We start from the raw sequence: 15,826 nt of genomic DNA, 5'->3' as shown, positions 1-15,826 counted from the left end.
CTCTCATCTTCCCCATATATATATGTAATATGTATATGTGTAACAATGATATGTTATTGTTATTATTGTATACACGTAATGCAATATATATATACACACACACACATATATATATATGTGTGTGTGTGTATATATATACACACACATGTGTATATATACATGTGTGTGTGTGTGTGTATATATACACACACATGTGTATACACACACACACACACACACAACACACACACACACACACACACACATATACAACCCTTGGTTGACCTCACAGATTTCAAGGACCTTGTCAGCTTACAATCCCTTCTTTTTTTATTTTTTATGCCTACAGCACCTGCTCTTCCTAGGTGGTCTCCTATCCAAGTACTAACCAGGTCCGAGCCTGCTTAGCTTCTGAGATCAGATGGGATTGGGCTTGTTCAGGGTGGCATGGCCGTATACTAACTAATATATTTAAATGAATGATAATTAATCAAACATAATATTTTAGCCAGTAATGCAGTAATTAAGCCTCCTCCAAGCCTCCAAGGGATCCACCATTAAGAGGAAAGGGAAGACATATTCAGATTTATGAGTTTATGGCTTCATTGAGATATGGCTGTTTATTCTTACAATGTAAATTGCAGCTCTGTGTGAAAAATTTATCTTAAAAGCAGATCTTTATAAGGAGAATAAATTAGGGGGCTGGGTGAAAAGGTGAAAATAGTAAAAAGTATAAATTGGCAGATACAAAATAATCAGGGGGATGTGAATTGCAGCATAGGGGATACAGTCAATAACACTGTAATAATTATGTATGGTGCCAGGTGGGTACTAGACTTATGGAGAGAATCACTTCATAAATTATATAAATGTCTAACCACTATGCTGTGCACCTGATACTGATATAATATCAAATGTCAACTGTAATTGAAAAAAAAATTTTAAGAAAAAAATTTAAAATAAGAGAATAAGTGCTTGTACATGTAAAAAACCATGTACATAAAGTCATGAATGTAGAGTTAAGCAGATTATTTCAGGAACTGAAATGTTATATTGTTTATGAAATGTACTAAATAACAACTTGGCAGAGTAATACCACTAGAATTGATAGTATTATTTCCTTGAACTGTAGATACTGCCATCAAAGACATCAAATAATGATGATAAAAAATGTGAGAAAAGATAGAAAAGACCAAAAACAATTTTGCATAACATCTCTAAGCTATAACATATTTAGGGTAAATATATAAATGTACTTATCTATTACAGATTTTGGTTATGAGATAGGAAGAAACCTTCCTCTATTCTTCTAAAGTTCTTTCAACTGGTCTAATAGTCAAGTCCACATGAAACATATTAATAAGAGAAAATAACCAAGTATAATTGTATACATATATGGAAACACCACATACATGAGAGTGTCGGAGACCCTGCATGCATGAGAGGTTTAGAGACAGAAAGGGAAAAAGAGGTATATATGACATTCTTAGCTAAGGATGAGGTAAGGCAACTTGAGGCTTTAGAAGGCCACTACAGAATGATAAAAGGAATACATATTTACTAATTAGCAGTTTGCGCTGCCATATCGATAAGTCAAAACAAAGGTCATCTCTAATAACCTCTTATTATGGGTAAGGCTCTTAATTCAAATCTTCTGGGGGCAGGGTAAAAGTTTCTCGTGAGCCCACAGCGTCTTCATTGCCTTTAGTTCAAAATCATCTGCACATCACAGAGGTATATCTTGGGGTGACTTATTTTGAGCCACTGAATGCTCAAATTTGGAATTAAAAAGATCAATATATTCTATTCTCACAAATTAAAATAAGAACCACAAAATGCCTACTTTACCAAAATAATAATAATAAATAATAATAATAATAATAATAATAATAATATTAGCCTCCTGGCTGAAAATGACTGGATATTAAAGTTTTAAAAAATTGTATTATGCTCACCAGTGCAGGCTGATTGAATCATTTCAGACTAGATTCACTAGGCACAAGGTCATTTATAATGCTCTCTATTAAGTATCGAAAGGGCAATTTTCTGATATTCTTTCATATGTTTTAGTCTTTCTAACATAACTGACCCTTTGGAAGACAACTTTCTTCATCTACATGTGAAAAGCACTGAATGTTTCCTTTAGTGAGATTTAAATTGCTTTTAGCAGGTCAGGTCATCTCATTTAATGGTTTCACATTACTTTATTCAGCTTGCAACTCTTAGAAACACAAAAATGTTTCACTCCAATTCTCTTTTTCAATGGAACTTAATATTGTATTTGTATGTTTTAAAAAAATTACTTTCTGGTATATGTTTCTTTCTCATATTCTTCACTGTCCCATATACTTGGTTTAAAATGTTGAATAAAACTTTAGAATTTTAGGTTTTAATATGATTGATGGTGGAGGGGGAAATAATTTTTCTTCTATCTTTCTGAATTCTTAGCTGAGACCTCTGTAATAAAAGATATCCTAACGAGAGGAAAACAAACAGGTTTGTTAGCATGTATACCTCATATACGTGGAGATGCCCAGGAAAAAATGAATAACTTCCCCAGGTGACTTCAGAATTCAGACTTAAATAACATTTTAACAGGGAAAGGAATACAGGCCTCTTAAAGGAGAATAGAGTTATCTCCCAATTTTTAAAGTTTGCAATTTGTCACTTCCTTTTTACAAAAGACCCACATTAGTACCTGTTTTTAATCACCAAAAGAAATCCTAAGAGGATTTTGTTTTAATGAAAAAAGACAAAAAGCAAAAGTAGCGTTCAGCATTTGTTTTGCAGCTAGCTGCTTTAGAGGCAGCTCTCTCCTAGCAGTGACAGTGCCAAAGCCAAGCTCCTTCCTGGGGAACTACACTCAGCATCTCCAGAGCATAAAGCCCCATAACTTTGAACTGTGTCTGTGAGCATCTGTGCTTTTTCTCAATTTATTTTGTGCATTCATTAGCAAGATGTGATGTAAGTTACCAGAAAAGCCTAAGAGAACTCATAAGGCTGTAAAACTGGACATAATTAAGCATTTGATCATGGTGAACAAAACAAAGACATTGTGTTTGCATTGAATTTGGGGTCTAGAAATGCTCACCTTTTTTTTTTCATCCAAATTAATGATAACTGCTTTTTCACTTTAGATTACTTCAGCTTGCAAAGGGTTTGATAGTAACACTCTACTTTTAGATAATGGAGCAAAGCTGTAAATGACTTTTAGGGAAGATGACGGGCCCTTGGAAAGAGAGATGGGAGGTATGATAGATGATAGAGGTATGACATAAATGTGTCTGGTATGGCATGGACATCTAGTCTCCTCTCCAGTGACAAGAGTCAATCTTCCCTGGGTGGTGTGTTAACGCCGCCCCTCCCCCCCCAAAAAAAGAATAATTTAGGTTGTAATAAAGAACAAAAGCATTTATTTGTGAAACAAAAGGGGTGGGAAGGATTGCAGTCCAAGAAGCACAGATTCAGGTAGCTTCTTAAATTGTGCACCTGAGAGAACAAAGAAAGGCAGGGTTTATAAAGGAAAGAAAACACTGGTGCAGTTCTCATTTAGGTCCTCTATGCAAATGAATTATGCTGGCTAGGTTAACAAGGTTTGGTTAGATTCATTATGCAAACAAATGAGGCAAAATTACAAGTCAGGTCCTCTTTGTAAATGAAGGATGCTAGCTGGTGAGATGGACTGGCTCCTTTCAAGGCTAAGAATATAGATAGTTTGGTTTCTATAATAAAAATTAAGTAAAATCCATTTATAGCAGTGTTGACTCAGGATATTTATAGTTTGGTGCTAAGTTGAGTTTAGCAACAGGTCAGAAACTTAGTAGCAGTTCTGAGAACTGAAGTACGAGACTTATATAGGCCTCACTTCCTCAGTGGCCTTCCAACTCCATTTTAAGTGACTCTCTTAGCAATGCTTATTCCATTTTATTTTCTCCCTTATCAGATGAAATTCCTGGGGAGGAGATTTTTAACAGCTGTATTCATTTTGGAGCACTTGTTTTTGAGTAGATAAGGAGAGTTCAGAGAAAATCGCTCCCTACATTTGCTGTTTTTCAAGTTACTAAAGCTTAAAATAATCAATATACCAGTGTGGCACATTTTGGGATAGCATGCCCTGAACTCTTACAGTCATATAGAGGTGTCATTTATGGTAGCATATTCTGCTACTCTTCAATGGCCAGACACCGTTTATCTTTTTCCTACATGTTGTGATATCCCACAAAGTTGCTTTGGAATTAAATTATTGCAATTTAATTAGAAGCATATATTATATAATGATTGGGCAAATTGTCTAGAATAATCTTTAAAGTTCGAATTTCTGAATTGCCTTCCACTATGCAGACATTGCTTCCTGTATATTTCCCTCTCCCATAGGGTCATTTGAGCAAATGCCTACCACTTGCAGCTTTAAAATACTGTTAAGTTTCATGGAGAATTCCTCTGAGGAAGTACCTCAGGCCAGGCATAAAAGCATTCCTCTAGAGGCTCTCAACCTAGCCCTGCCTATATTAAATAACATTTTCCGAAATCTCACAATTTAGGTATTGTTTTGACCTGGCTTCAAGCACTCTGTTTACTTTCCATTTCCCATATTTATTGTTAACTTGCCTCTTGTCTGTCAGTTACAAGCCTGCATAGCTTCTGCTATCAAAATCATTCTATTTTATTAAAAAAATAAAATGAATAGTATTGTAATAATAAAATATAATGATAAATAATCTTTCATAATTTTATACAAACTGTGAAATTTAAAGTTTAAAAATTAAACTATTCTTTTATATTATTCTTATAATGAAAAATTTATATGATTTATATTAAAGAGGATTTAGCAAACATCTACTATATTTCTTAGCCTCTTTCTTTGTCAACATGCCCCATCAGAGTGGTACATTTGTTATAATTGATGAACTTACACTGACACATCATTATCATCCAAAGTCATAGTTTACATTAGAGTTCATTCTCATTGTTATATATTTTATGGGTTGGGACAAATGTATAATGACAGGTATCCATCATTATAATATCATGCAGAGTAATTTCACTGTCCTAAAAATTCTCTGCACTCTGCCTACTCATCCCTGTCTCCCCACTAATTCACAGCAACCACTTATCTCATTGTCTCCATGGTTTTGTCTTTTCCAGAATATCATATATTTTGAATCATGTAGTATGTATCCTTTTTTAAATTGGTTTCTTTCACTTAATATTTATTTAAGATTCCTCCATGTTTTTACATGGCTTGATCGCTCATTTCTTTTTAGCTCATTATTTGGCTATACCACAAGTTATCATTCACCTATGGAATGGCTGCTTTCACCTTGGACAATTATGAATGAAGCTACTATCAACATCCGTGTGCAGGTTTTTCTGTGGACATAAGTTTCCAACTCTTTTTGGTAAATATGAAGAAGTGTGATTGTTGAATCATATGATAAGAGTATGTCTAGTTTTGTAAGAAACCACCTAAAGTGGTCACACGAATTTGCATTCCCACCATAAAAATAGTTTTTAAAATTCCACAACATATATGTAAAACAATACTAAATATACTCTTAAAACAAAAAGAAAAAAAATAAAATGTTATGACATGGTAATATAGAAAACATAGTTGAGGGAGAAGTTGACATTGACATAAAGTTTGTATGAAAATGTAAGTATCTAGGGCTGAAACAGACGACAGTGGGTAATAGGGATGAAGAAATGGTCAGAGAAGCAGGTAGAAAAGAAAAAGACTATATCAGATAAGTTCCAGGAAAATGATATTTGTATTCAAAAAAAGTAGAGAGAATTTACCCATTCATAACTAAAAGACTGATATATAATATACTTGGTCAGAAACTCAAAAAACAAAAGTATCCTTTGTGTTACATTCTTTTGAACAAATGTAACACCTTTCCATATCTAAAAATCTAACTCCTTTTTTGTTTGCCTTTTTTTTCCCCCATATATTATCAATTTTCCCTTAAGGGAATCTTTGAAATTTTATTATTTGTGAGTATAAGACCCTCTAAAAAGGCTGATAAAAAGCAATTTCTAAAAAAGAATAGAGGCAGATTTCAGATTGTAGTCACATGTAAAAGAAAATTTGTGAAATAGATGTGTCAAGAACTTAAGTGCGGTTATCTCAGAAGCCAGCCTATGGCCATTCCCCTAATCAATGTCTTCATGCAGATATTGAGTGACTATCGAACGTCATGTTTCAAGCTGTCTGAGTTGCTGGTCTTTTTTTGTCTTCAGCAATAAGCAATTTTATCAGTGTTATTTTAAAAAAAAATTCCAAAGGCCTAGAATGTACACACTGAGCAATATCCTTTCTTTAACTTTTTATTTTCAAGAGACATTTAGAGAGTTGCAAAGATAGTATAGAGAATTCCCATATACTTTTCACAGAACTTCTCTAAATGTAAACATATTACATAATGCTGAATTAAAAACATATCCAGACTTAGTTAAGAGAGACTTTATTTTGAAAAGACTATTGTTTATTGCACTCTGAATATAGGTGTGTTAAGTTTCCCAAGAGTTGGTCAAAAGGTTTTTTTGTTTGTTTTTTAGAGAGACAAGACTAAACAAGGCTAGAAAGAACTAGGGATGGAGAGGTGAAATGAAAAGATGGCACAACTGGAGAGTAGATAAAAAAACATGTTATGCTGAGGTCAGCATTTTCTCTAGGAGGAGTCCTTGGGGAAAGGCTGTATGCTGGCTCAGTTAGAGGGTGGACAGAAGTGTAGGGGTTCTAGGAGAAGGAAAAAATCTTAACTCGATTTTGGTTAACAAACTTTTTGTTTTGGTTGATAAGTGGGGATAAAACAGTTTGCTAATAATATCTAGGGTGACAAAAGAAAATTTGGAGGGGTTATGTTTGGCCTTGTCATAGGGTAACAAGGGGGACATCAGTGAGTCTTTCCCAAGTCTTAGGAGAAAAGAATAGTTCTTTGTAGTGAAATATTTTCCAGAACACAAAAAGGTAGTGGGAGTGGGATTCTTCAACCATAGTTGTTTTCCAGAATTACAGGGCTTGGGTAAATTTCCACATCATCAGTAACCAGAATATAAGGGGAAATAAAAAGAAAATAGTGTAAACTAATAAAAAGTAAATATTAGCATAAAATTCTCAACATGAATTTTAAACTTATGATATAGCGCGGTACTTTGTTGTGGTTGAACTATTATTTTATTCAAATAAAATTTGTGGGAATAGCAAAATTTTGATATAATAATATAGCAACATTTTATTTCCTATAAATATTGAGTCAAATTCCAAAATCAACATTTTGTCAGACAATTGTAATAAATAATATCAAAATCTTCTCTCCTAGTTGGCTAGATGAATTATTTTTATCCTAAATAGCAAAATGTGTTTTCGAGTTTATATTTGGAGTTTGTATTTATTTAATTTAGCACTCAGCATTCTATAAGAGAACATAAATATCATTTATTTTTATTTATTTATATGTATCATGGCATTTTTTTATTCCACAAATGCTAAGCGACACAAAATTTAATTAAAAGCCAACATTCAATATGTTGTCATAACTAAATGAATCCAGCTAGTTTTGTCTGAAAGGAATAGCATGAAACTTTTCTAAAGTATTCTTGGTAATCAGGCCTAATTAATGTTACCATGCAAGTGCCACTTAACTAGGGACAAAATGGTATACCCATCATTTCACAAATGGAAAATCATCTTTCTGACTAGCACTACATCTTCTGAAAGTGCTTTGCAAAAAACAAACACATGATTGGCAATTATTAAGAAAGTTTGTGTTACATAGAAGAAAAATAGTAAATATGCTGTCTCTAAAATCTTAATTATACATGTGTTTATTATGTCAAAAATAGCACAATAAGTATGATAAAGTTTAAGGCAAGAGCAAAGTGGTATATGTAATTTATGTTTATTTTCTCTCAAAAACTAATATAACTGAGGTTTCTTTCTTCCTTTATTAGTTTCTAAAAGTGTTTTTCACCCCTACGATCTGTAACTTCAATTCCAATAATATAACCAAGATTGGACTTATATAGAATTTTCAAATATAAAGGTAACAGGAGAACATTGGGGGGGTGGGGGGGTACGAAGTACAGAAACGGTAGAGTTTCTTTTTACATAGGTTGTTCAGAAACCTTGATTAAAAAAAAAAATGAATGAATTTTTAGTGCTTCTGTGTGGGCTAAGAGCAGAGTAGATCTCATCTTTATGGGGCTTGAAGTTTCTGCAATTATGAGAGCTCTTCTTAAGAAATATAATAAAAAGTTAATTGTGAAAGGAAACATTTATTTAGCTAGAGAAAGGAAGTTGCAACAAACTATAAATTTGAATACACTGGAAATATCATACATGTAAAAATCCAGAAAAGTAACATACTGTATAATTTAGGGTCAGCTCACTTAAAACAAAATAACAAAAAATACATAATTATGAGTAAGGCGACCAGCAGGCAGAAAGAAGAAGAGCAGTACAACCCTTATTAAGAACAGGGTATTTTAAGCTTAAACAATAAGAAGAGATTTACTATTGAAAGATAGTAATGAATGTTCAGCATACATAGGGACAAATGGAGATGATAATAACAGAAAAGAGAAGGATTCAAAGATCCAAATTCTCAGAGAGGAATGGAGATAACGTACCTGCAAAAGAAAATGGACTACTATTATATATATATATATATATATATATATATATACTCTCTATATATATATATATATATATACACACACACACACATATACATATGTATATATGTATATACATATGTATATATGTATATATATAACTATCCTTTACTTATTCATAATGCTAACCACATTATGTGTGTGGTTAACTAACCTTTACTTATTCATAATGCTAACCACATGCCAAAGATTCAGAACTGAAGTATATAACATAAAACAAGAAGGACCAGAAGGAAAAATCCACATAACCCAACCAAAATTTAAAAAACAAATAAACAAACAAACAAACAAAAACAGAAACACAAGACAGGGAAGCAATGGAAACACCAAACTACCAGAAAACGGCTATAGGAAAACCTCATATTTCAATAATCACTCTAAATATAAATAGACTGAACTCAACAATAAAAAGGCAGAGTTGCAGATTTAATCAAAAAACAAAACCCAACCATATACTGCATCTAGGAGATACATTTCAGTTCCAAAGACAAATATAGACTCAAAGATTTAATACCTATTCTCAAACTCTTCCAAATAATTGAAAAGGAGACAATGCTTTCTAACTCATTTTATGAGGCCAATATTACACTGATACCAAAACCTGGTAAAGATAACACAAAAAAAGAAAACTACAGACAAATATTGCTCATGAACTCAGATGCAAAAATCCTAAATAAAATACTAGCAAACCGAATACAGCAACATATTAAAAAGATTATACACCATGATCAAGTGGGCTTCATCCTAGGGGCTCAGGGATAGTTCAGCATATGCAAATTGATTAATGTGATACATCACATAAACAAATTAAAAAATAAAAATCATATGATCATATCAATAGATGCAGAAAAAGCCTTCGACAAGATACAGCATCCATTTATGATCAAAACACTTGACAAAATCATTATAGAAAGAAAGTACCTTAACATAATAAAGGCCATCTATGACAAACCCTCAGCCAACATTATGGTGAAAAACTAAAAACCTTCCCTCTAAGATCAGGAACAAGGCAAGGCTGTCCACTATCACCACTGTTATTCAATATAACATTGGAGGTCTTAGCAAGTGCAGTCAGACAAGAGAAAGATATAAAAATCATTCAAATAAGAAATGAAGAAGTCAAACTGTCACTATTTGCAGATGACATGAATCTCTATATAAAAAACCCTAAAGACTCCATAAGAACACTACTAGAAATAATAAACAAATACAGTAAAATTTCAGGATACAAAATCAATATTCAAAAATCTATAGTATTCCTATACTCTAATAATGAATTATCAAAAAAAAAAAAAGAAATGAAAAAAAATTTCTTTTGCAATTACAACAAAAAGAATAAAATACCTAGGAATAAATTTAACGAAACATGTGAAGGACCTATATAATGAAAACTATAAGACTCCTTTAAAAGAAATTGAAGGAGACATAAAGAAATGGAAAGATATTCCATATTCTTGGATTGGAATAATCTTCCTACTTCTTAACACTCAAAGGTCAACTTAACAAACATAGATATCTACTATGTTTTTCAAATAAGTAGTTGATGTCAAAATGGGTCTAATAAGCTGAATGGTTCATTTAATAATGACCTCCAGATATTACACCAATAAAGCATTCCATTGGGAGGCGAAAAGCAGAAAATATTTCATTTCTTTACCATACTGCTTAGAGGTTTTAGGGAATAATAATTCTGAGCACTGGGTTTAGATTTAGATTGACCTATATTTGAATCCTGGTTCTGCCACTGACAAACAACTTACTAATTGGTTTAGGTATTATAGAAGAAAGAAAATCAATCAATCAATCTTTATCTTAGATATAGTAGACTTCCTAGGCACTAGAAACTGTGAGGCATTAGGAAATTTTCTCAGTGAATATTTTTGTATTCCTCTTTTCTTGGTCATCTTAAACTTTAAAAAGATGTAAACATGAGTCATTCAGACAACACAATATAGGGAGCTTTTCTCCATGACCCTTAAATAATCATCTCTCTCCATTCAACTATTATTTACATGAATAATTGTATAGCAACCAAACATGCAGTATGCCTTATCATCTATGCATTTTGCTTATTTGGGTTTTTCAAAGATACTTCCCAATTTTGTACCAACTATGCTCTAAATGTGTGCATGTGAGTCAGACCAATGCATTATCACAAGGGCCGCTTTTATCACATTAGTTCTGATAATGCATTATAGGATATTTTCACAATGGTGTCCCAGTAATAATTTATTAGAAGGCTAAATCACAGTGTTGATAGAGAATAGAAATTGACCAAAGAATAACTTAGTCATTTACAATATTAAATATTATACACTATACATGGAGCTTGTTCCCATTTTTAAAAATGGAAATATTAATTTATTCTATCAACTTTAATAATGTATCATCCATGGACAATAAGTTGGACTATGCTTAATTAAAACCAGTGTCACTTAGTATTTTATTTTCTCTGAATGTATATTACATAGCAACATAAAAATCATGACAAAATGTGTATATTATATCTCACCAACTTGAAGTGACGATAGTATATAAGAAGACAATACACTATTAGACAATTATTATGCTTTGCAACTATGTACACTGAATTCCTTTATACTAAAAGGTAATTTACATGTATGTTACTATTTCTCTAGAAATCATCATATTGCGTTTAGGTTTTTTTTTTAAATGAACCAGATATTTATTTTTCCTATAGTTACTAAGTTGATTATTCAAAAGTAATAAAGCATTTATTTATTGTATAGCTTAAACATTTTTACATTAATTAATTATTTATTTATTTATTTATTTATTTATTTATTTATTTATTTTGTGGTGACATTGGTTAATGAAATCCAATGTTTCAGCTGTATACTTTAACAGTAAGGCATATATATATTTATACTGTGGGTTCATCTCCGATAGTTAGATTTCCTTTGATAGCCTGAATTTTTAGTTTGTTCAAGTAAAAAAAGAATCAGATGACTAATAGAAATGTTTTGGAGCTAATGTTTTTCTGAAGGTGTCAAGGTGTTTTTACCAGTGATAAAATTCTCACGATTACTTTCTTGATATCTAAATCAAGGTCTTCTAGTAGTCTGCTAGTCATATTCCCAAACCAATTTTTCTTTATGTAATGGAATTATGTACATGTAACTAAATTTGTTGTCAATAAGATTTAAGCAGAAATGATATGCACAATTTTCATAAGATACCAAGCTAAAACCAAGCCACTTATGTAAATGTGGAAAGAATTAACATCTTTACAATATTACCTCCTAGTTCATGAAGACAACATTTTTCATATATAAATTGTTTTTAATGTATTTCAATAAATTAATTTCTCCATAAATTTTTTGCTTAAATTGTCAAAAATTTATTTCTATTTATATTAGTTATTACTGTAAATATGTACCATTTTACTATATTTTCTAATTAATCGATTATTTTTAAAATCACATATCCAGCAAATTTAGTTTTTTATTAATTCTAGAAGTTCTTTGTAGATATTATTTTGCATTTTCTGTGAAAAAAATTACATGATCTGTTTTTTTTCTTTAGGAGGGTTTGGCTAATAGGTATGCTTTTCTTTATTTTGATTTACTTCTGGACAGGGTAGAATATTCACTTAGAAAGTGGGATGCTGAAAATAGACATCATAAAAAAGTGTCATTTATAGATAATGACAAGTTTTAGGGTATGACAAAAGAGTCAGTGGATGAAGTATGAGGAGGGATGAGAGTATTCTTATCCAGGTAGTAAAAAGAACTCAAAAGCCCACTTATTGCAGGAATCTAGGTAAAAACTAAAATCAAATGATATTGGTAGTCTTAGAAAGAGATAAACTGTAAGCCAGAAGCAGCAGTCCTTAGGGAATGGAAAAGAATGGCACTGGGGATTGTATATACTTCAATAGGAATAATAGAAAGTAGAATCTTCTAAAGTTGTAAATTTCAAAATTGAAGTTGGTAGGGAGAGGAGGGGAGAGAGGGAGAGTAGTCTGAAAGCAGTAGTGAAAATTAAGGAAGACCCCTACTCTCTTCCCAGTATATGAAGGTGCATGTGAGGAAACACCCAGTACTGGGAAGGCCACAGGGAAGCAGAGTAAATCTGTATCTCAGTTAAAACAAGAAAGTAAAGGAGATGTTCAGAGATTTTTCAGATTATAAGAGAATTCACTGAGTACTGACTCTAAGTTCCAGAAGGTACAATGAAAAGGTTTCAAAGTTGACTGGGGTGGAAAATAGGTTAAGAGAAGAAGATGTAAAGGAGACCAAATAAAAGATGACAGAAGGAAACTTAACTTTGGGTGGTGAGCACAATGCAATATACATGACAGAGTATTAAACTGTACACTTGAAACCTATTTAATTTTATTAACAAAAGTCACCCAGATAAGTTTAATAAACATAAAAGAAGGAGATACACAAAATACATAATTAAAGTCACAGTGACTAGGGTGACCAGTTGCTTTGTAGTCGCTGCCATCACTGGTCTCATAGTGATGGGGCTGTGCATGGTAAGGGTTAGCAGGAGAGGGGATCCAATCATGATAATTCTGTGTTTGGAAGCTCCTATTTTTTCCTAGCAATCCACTCATAAGTAGGGATGTGGTCTTATTTTGAAAAAATAAAAATAAAAATTCTATGAAATATACATTTATTTCTTATGTGTTTCGGATTAAATGCAGATACATTAGCTGCTTTGAATCACCAATTAAAAAGTATAAATAACAATAAGATAAATTATAATTGGTTCTTTGATCTACATTAATATTTGCAGTACATTTTGTTCTTAAATATATATATTTTAGATGGTACGTGATTAATATTTTAGTTCAGGATCTTTAGAAAACAGATCCTGGAGAAAAACTTGGATGTCAAAACTCTATGTAGGAGTACAATCCCATGGAAGCAACAGTATAAGGGTAAAGGGGAAGAAGAGAAAGCTTAAGTGTTTTGTTTATTTCTTATAACGAACCTGACTGAATGCTTAGTCTCAGATGACATTTTCCCAGAGTCCAAATGAGCTCAGTGTATCTCAGAACTGTATATTTAAGTGGAAGAAAAAAAAGAAGAATTTAACACATAGATCCTTAAAAATTCTAATTTCCTTGTGGTTGAAGTCCAATCCAAGGAGAACTAACACTTCAAAACCTCTGGATTACCTGAGCTTCCACAATTCTTGCCCAGTGAATGAGGAGGCACAGAGATCTTTCCTTGTCATTTGGCAGAATATGAGGTTCCTTGATTTCTAATTGACTTGGAGGCCACAGTAGCAACCTGGCTCTTTAGACTCTGGAACAATGAGTCCTGAGTAATACCACTTTAGCAAACTAGCAAAGCAAGTGTTTAGAGTCTGAGGCAATGCATATCCTTAGTAAATCATAGCTTCTCTATGGGCATGTATTCACTTGCATACTTTTTTTAATAGAAGGATGTTGACGAGAACAAAAGGCCCACAATTCTTTCCTAAGGTGGTTGGTGCAAGTGCAATCCTTTAATGTCAAGGCCAGTTGTATTCTCTTGAAAGAATAAAAAAGGATGAACAAACCAAACTACATTCCTTGTCAGTACAAGGACTCAAATGTTACTCATCAATTCACCTCTGCTAGTCTTTCATATGGGTGACCTGGACCTTCATTTGCTTTCTACTTGTGGACCATGCTTGTTGCCACTGGCCTTTCATCATTACTGCAAGGCATAAAAAGCACAAAAACATACCCAAGAGCATTGGTTAGATTCTAAAAATATCTCTCCTTGCTCTTACTATTTATCAGTAAACTTAAACATTGAGGTATTTAAAGTTATTTTCTCCAGCATTTACAGCAATTCCTTTCTTTGCATACCAGTCCTCCGGCTGAAAAAAAAAAAGTTTTCAAAATGACTAGATTGCATTTGTTATCTTCCAGTTCAGTGAAATCTTCATGCTTTCTCCTGGAAGGACAGTTTCCCAAAGCGGAAGCAGGTTCTCTTCCTCGTAGGGCCTATGCTTGTAGAGATGAGAAGCGCAAATCCCACAAGTGGGGCACTGGGAATAATGATGAGATGAGTCAGTCTTACCTTTTGGTTTCCAGACCTAAGGACTCCCAAACAAAATGCTATATACTGGTCACTACTCAGTACTGGGATATTGGGGCAATTTGTAACAACAAAGAATCCTGTAATCATGCACTCATGTTGCTACTACTTCTTTACTGTAAAGTGCATCTTTTTGGCTAGTGATAACTTATATGGGATACTAAACTGACACATTAGGCATTCTACAAATAATGGTGTAGCCCTACTTCTTAGTGCACAAGAAAGGCAAATCTATATCTGGAATATATATTTATTTTGTTAAAGAAAATTACTATACCCACCAAGATGAAAGAAATCTGGTGTAATAAACCTGTCATGGGTTCCTGGCTGTTTCACATAAAGAATGATGATATAATGAGGTTTCAGTGTTGATTTCTGCTGATAAAAAGTAGGTATTTCAGCAGTTATTTTAACTAGACAAGCTTCAGTGGGAAGGAATTGATATTTTAGGGTTTATACAGATCCTCATTTATGCTTTCATGGCCACTTTCTTCATAAGACCCTGATGTTAGCTCGATAGTTGTTAAGGTAAGAGATGGTTGATTTCAGAGAAAGAGTCAACCTGTCCACTGGTTGCCAAGACCTTTCTCTGCAGTGCATATTTTCTAGAAAGCATTAATATGAGACACAAATACCCACATGCTTTGTTATCACTCCCATAGGTTCTGTCGCAATGAAATTTCCCCAGAGCCCCTTGATATTGAATCTTCTAGTCTTCTCATTTCAGACTCCTGAACAATAGTTTTCCATTTTCTCCTGCATAGGAGTCAGTATATAAACCCAAAGCAGTGTAAATCCACAGATAAGCCATATTTCCTTTATACAAATTTAATGATGATTGTACTTCTTGCAGCTCTATCCACTGAGAAGATTCTCCTTTACCACATATCTTTAGGTTCACCTTAGAATGTGTCTATATTGTGGCAACTGTACAGTTTTAGCTAATGCTAATGAATTACACCAATCTGCCTATAAGCCATGTTCAATTTCTTTCTGCCTCCTTGTTATCATAGGAAATCACTTGTGGGGCCATAGACTTTAATTGAGAGAAAAGTACCAGTGTAACATAGGTAAGTAACGTGGGAATCTAGGTCATTTCCTCCAGT

General features: G+C 32.8%; 1 pseudogene; it reads right to left on the bottom strand.

The window, feature by feature from the left end:
- Nucleotides 1-319: 319 nt before the first annotated feature.
- LOC120582893 (uncharacterized) lies at nt 320-438 on the bottom strand (annotated as a pseudogene).
- Between the last annotated feature and the right edge of the window lie 15,388 nt (nt 439-15,826).

The sequence above is a fragment of the Pteropus medius genome, unplaced genomic scaffold (assembly GCF_902729225.1).
Source record: "Pteropus medius unplaced genomic scaffold, Ma_sr-lr_union100, whole genome shotgun sequence".
NCBI classification, from domain to species: Eukaryota; Metazoa; Chordata; class Mammalia; order Chiroptera; family Pteropodidae; genus Pteropus; species Pteropus medius.
The sequence above is the reverse complement of the archived record's forward strand: the minus strand, read 5'-3'. Positions and strand labels throughout refer to the sequence as shown.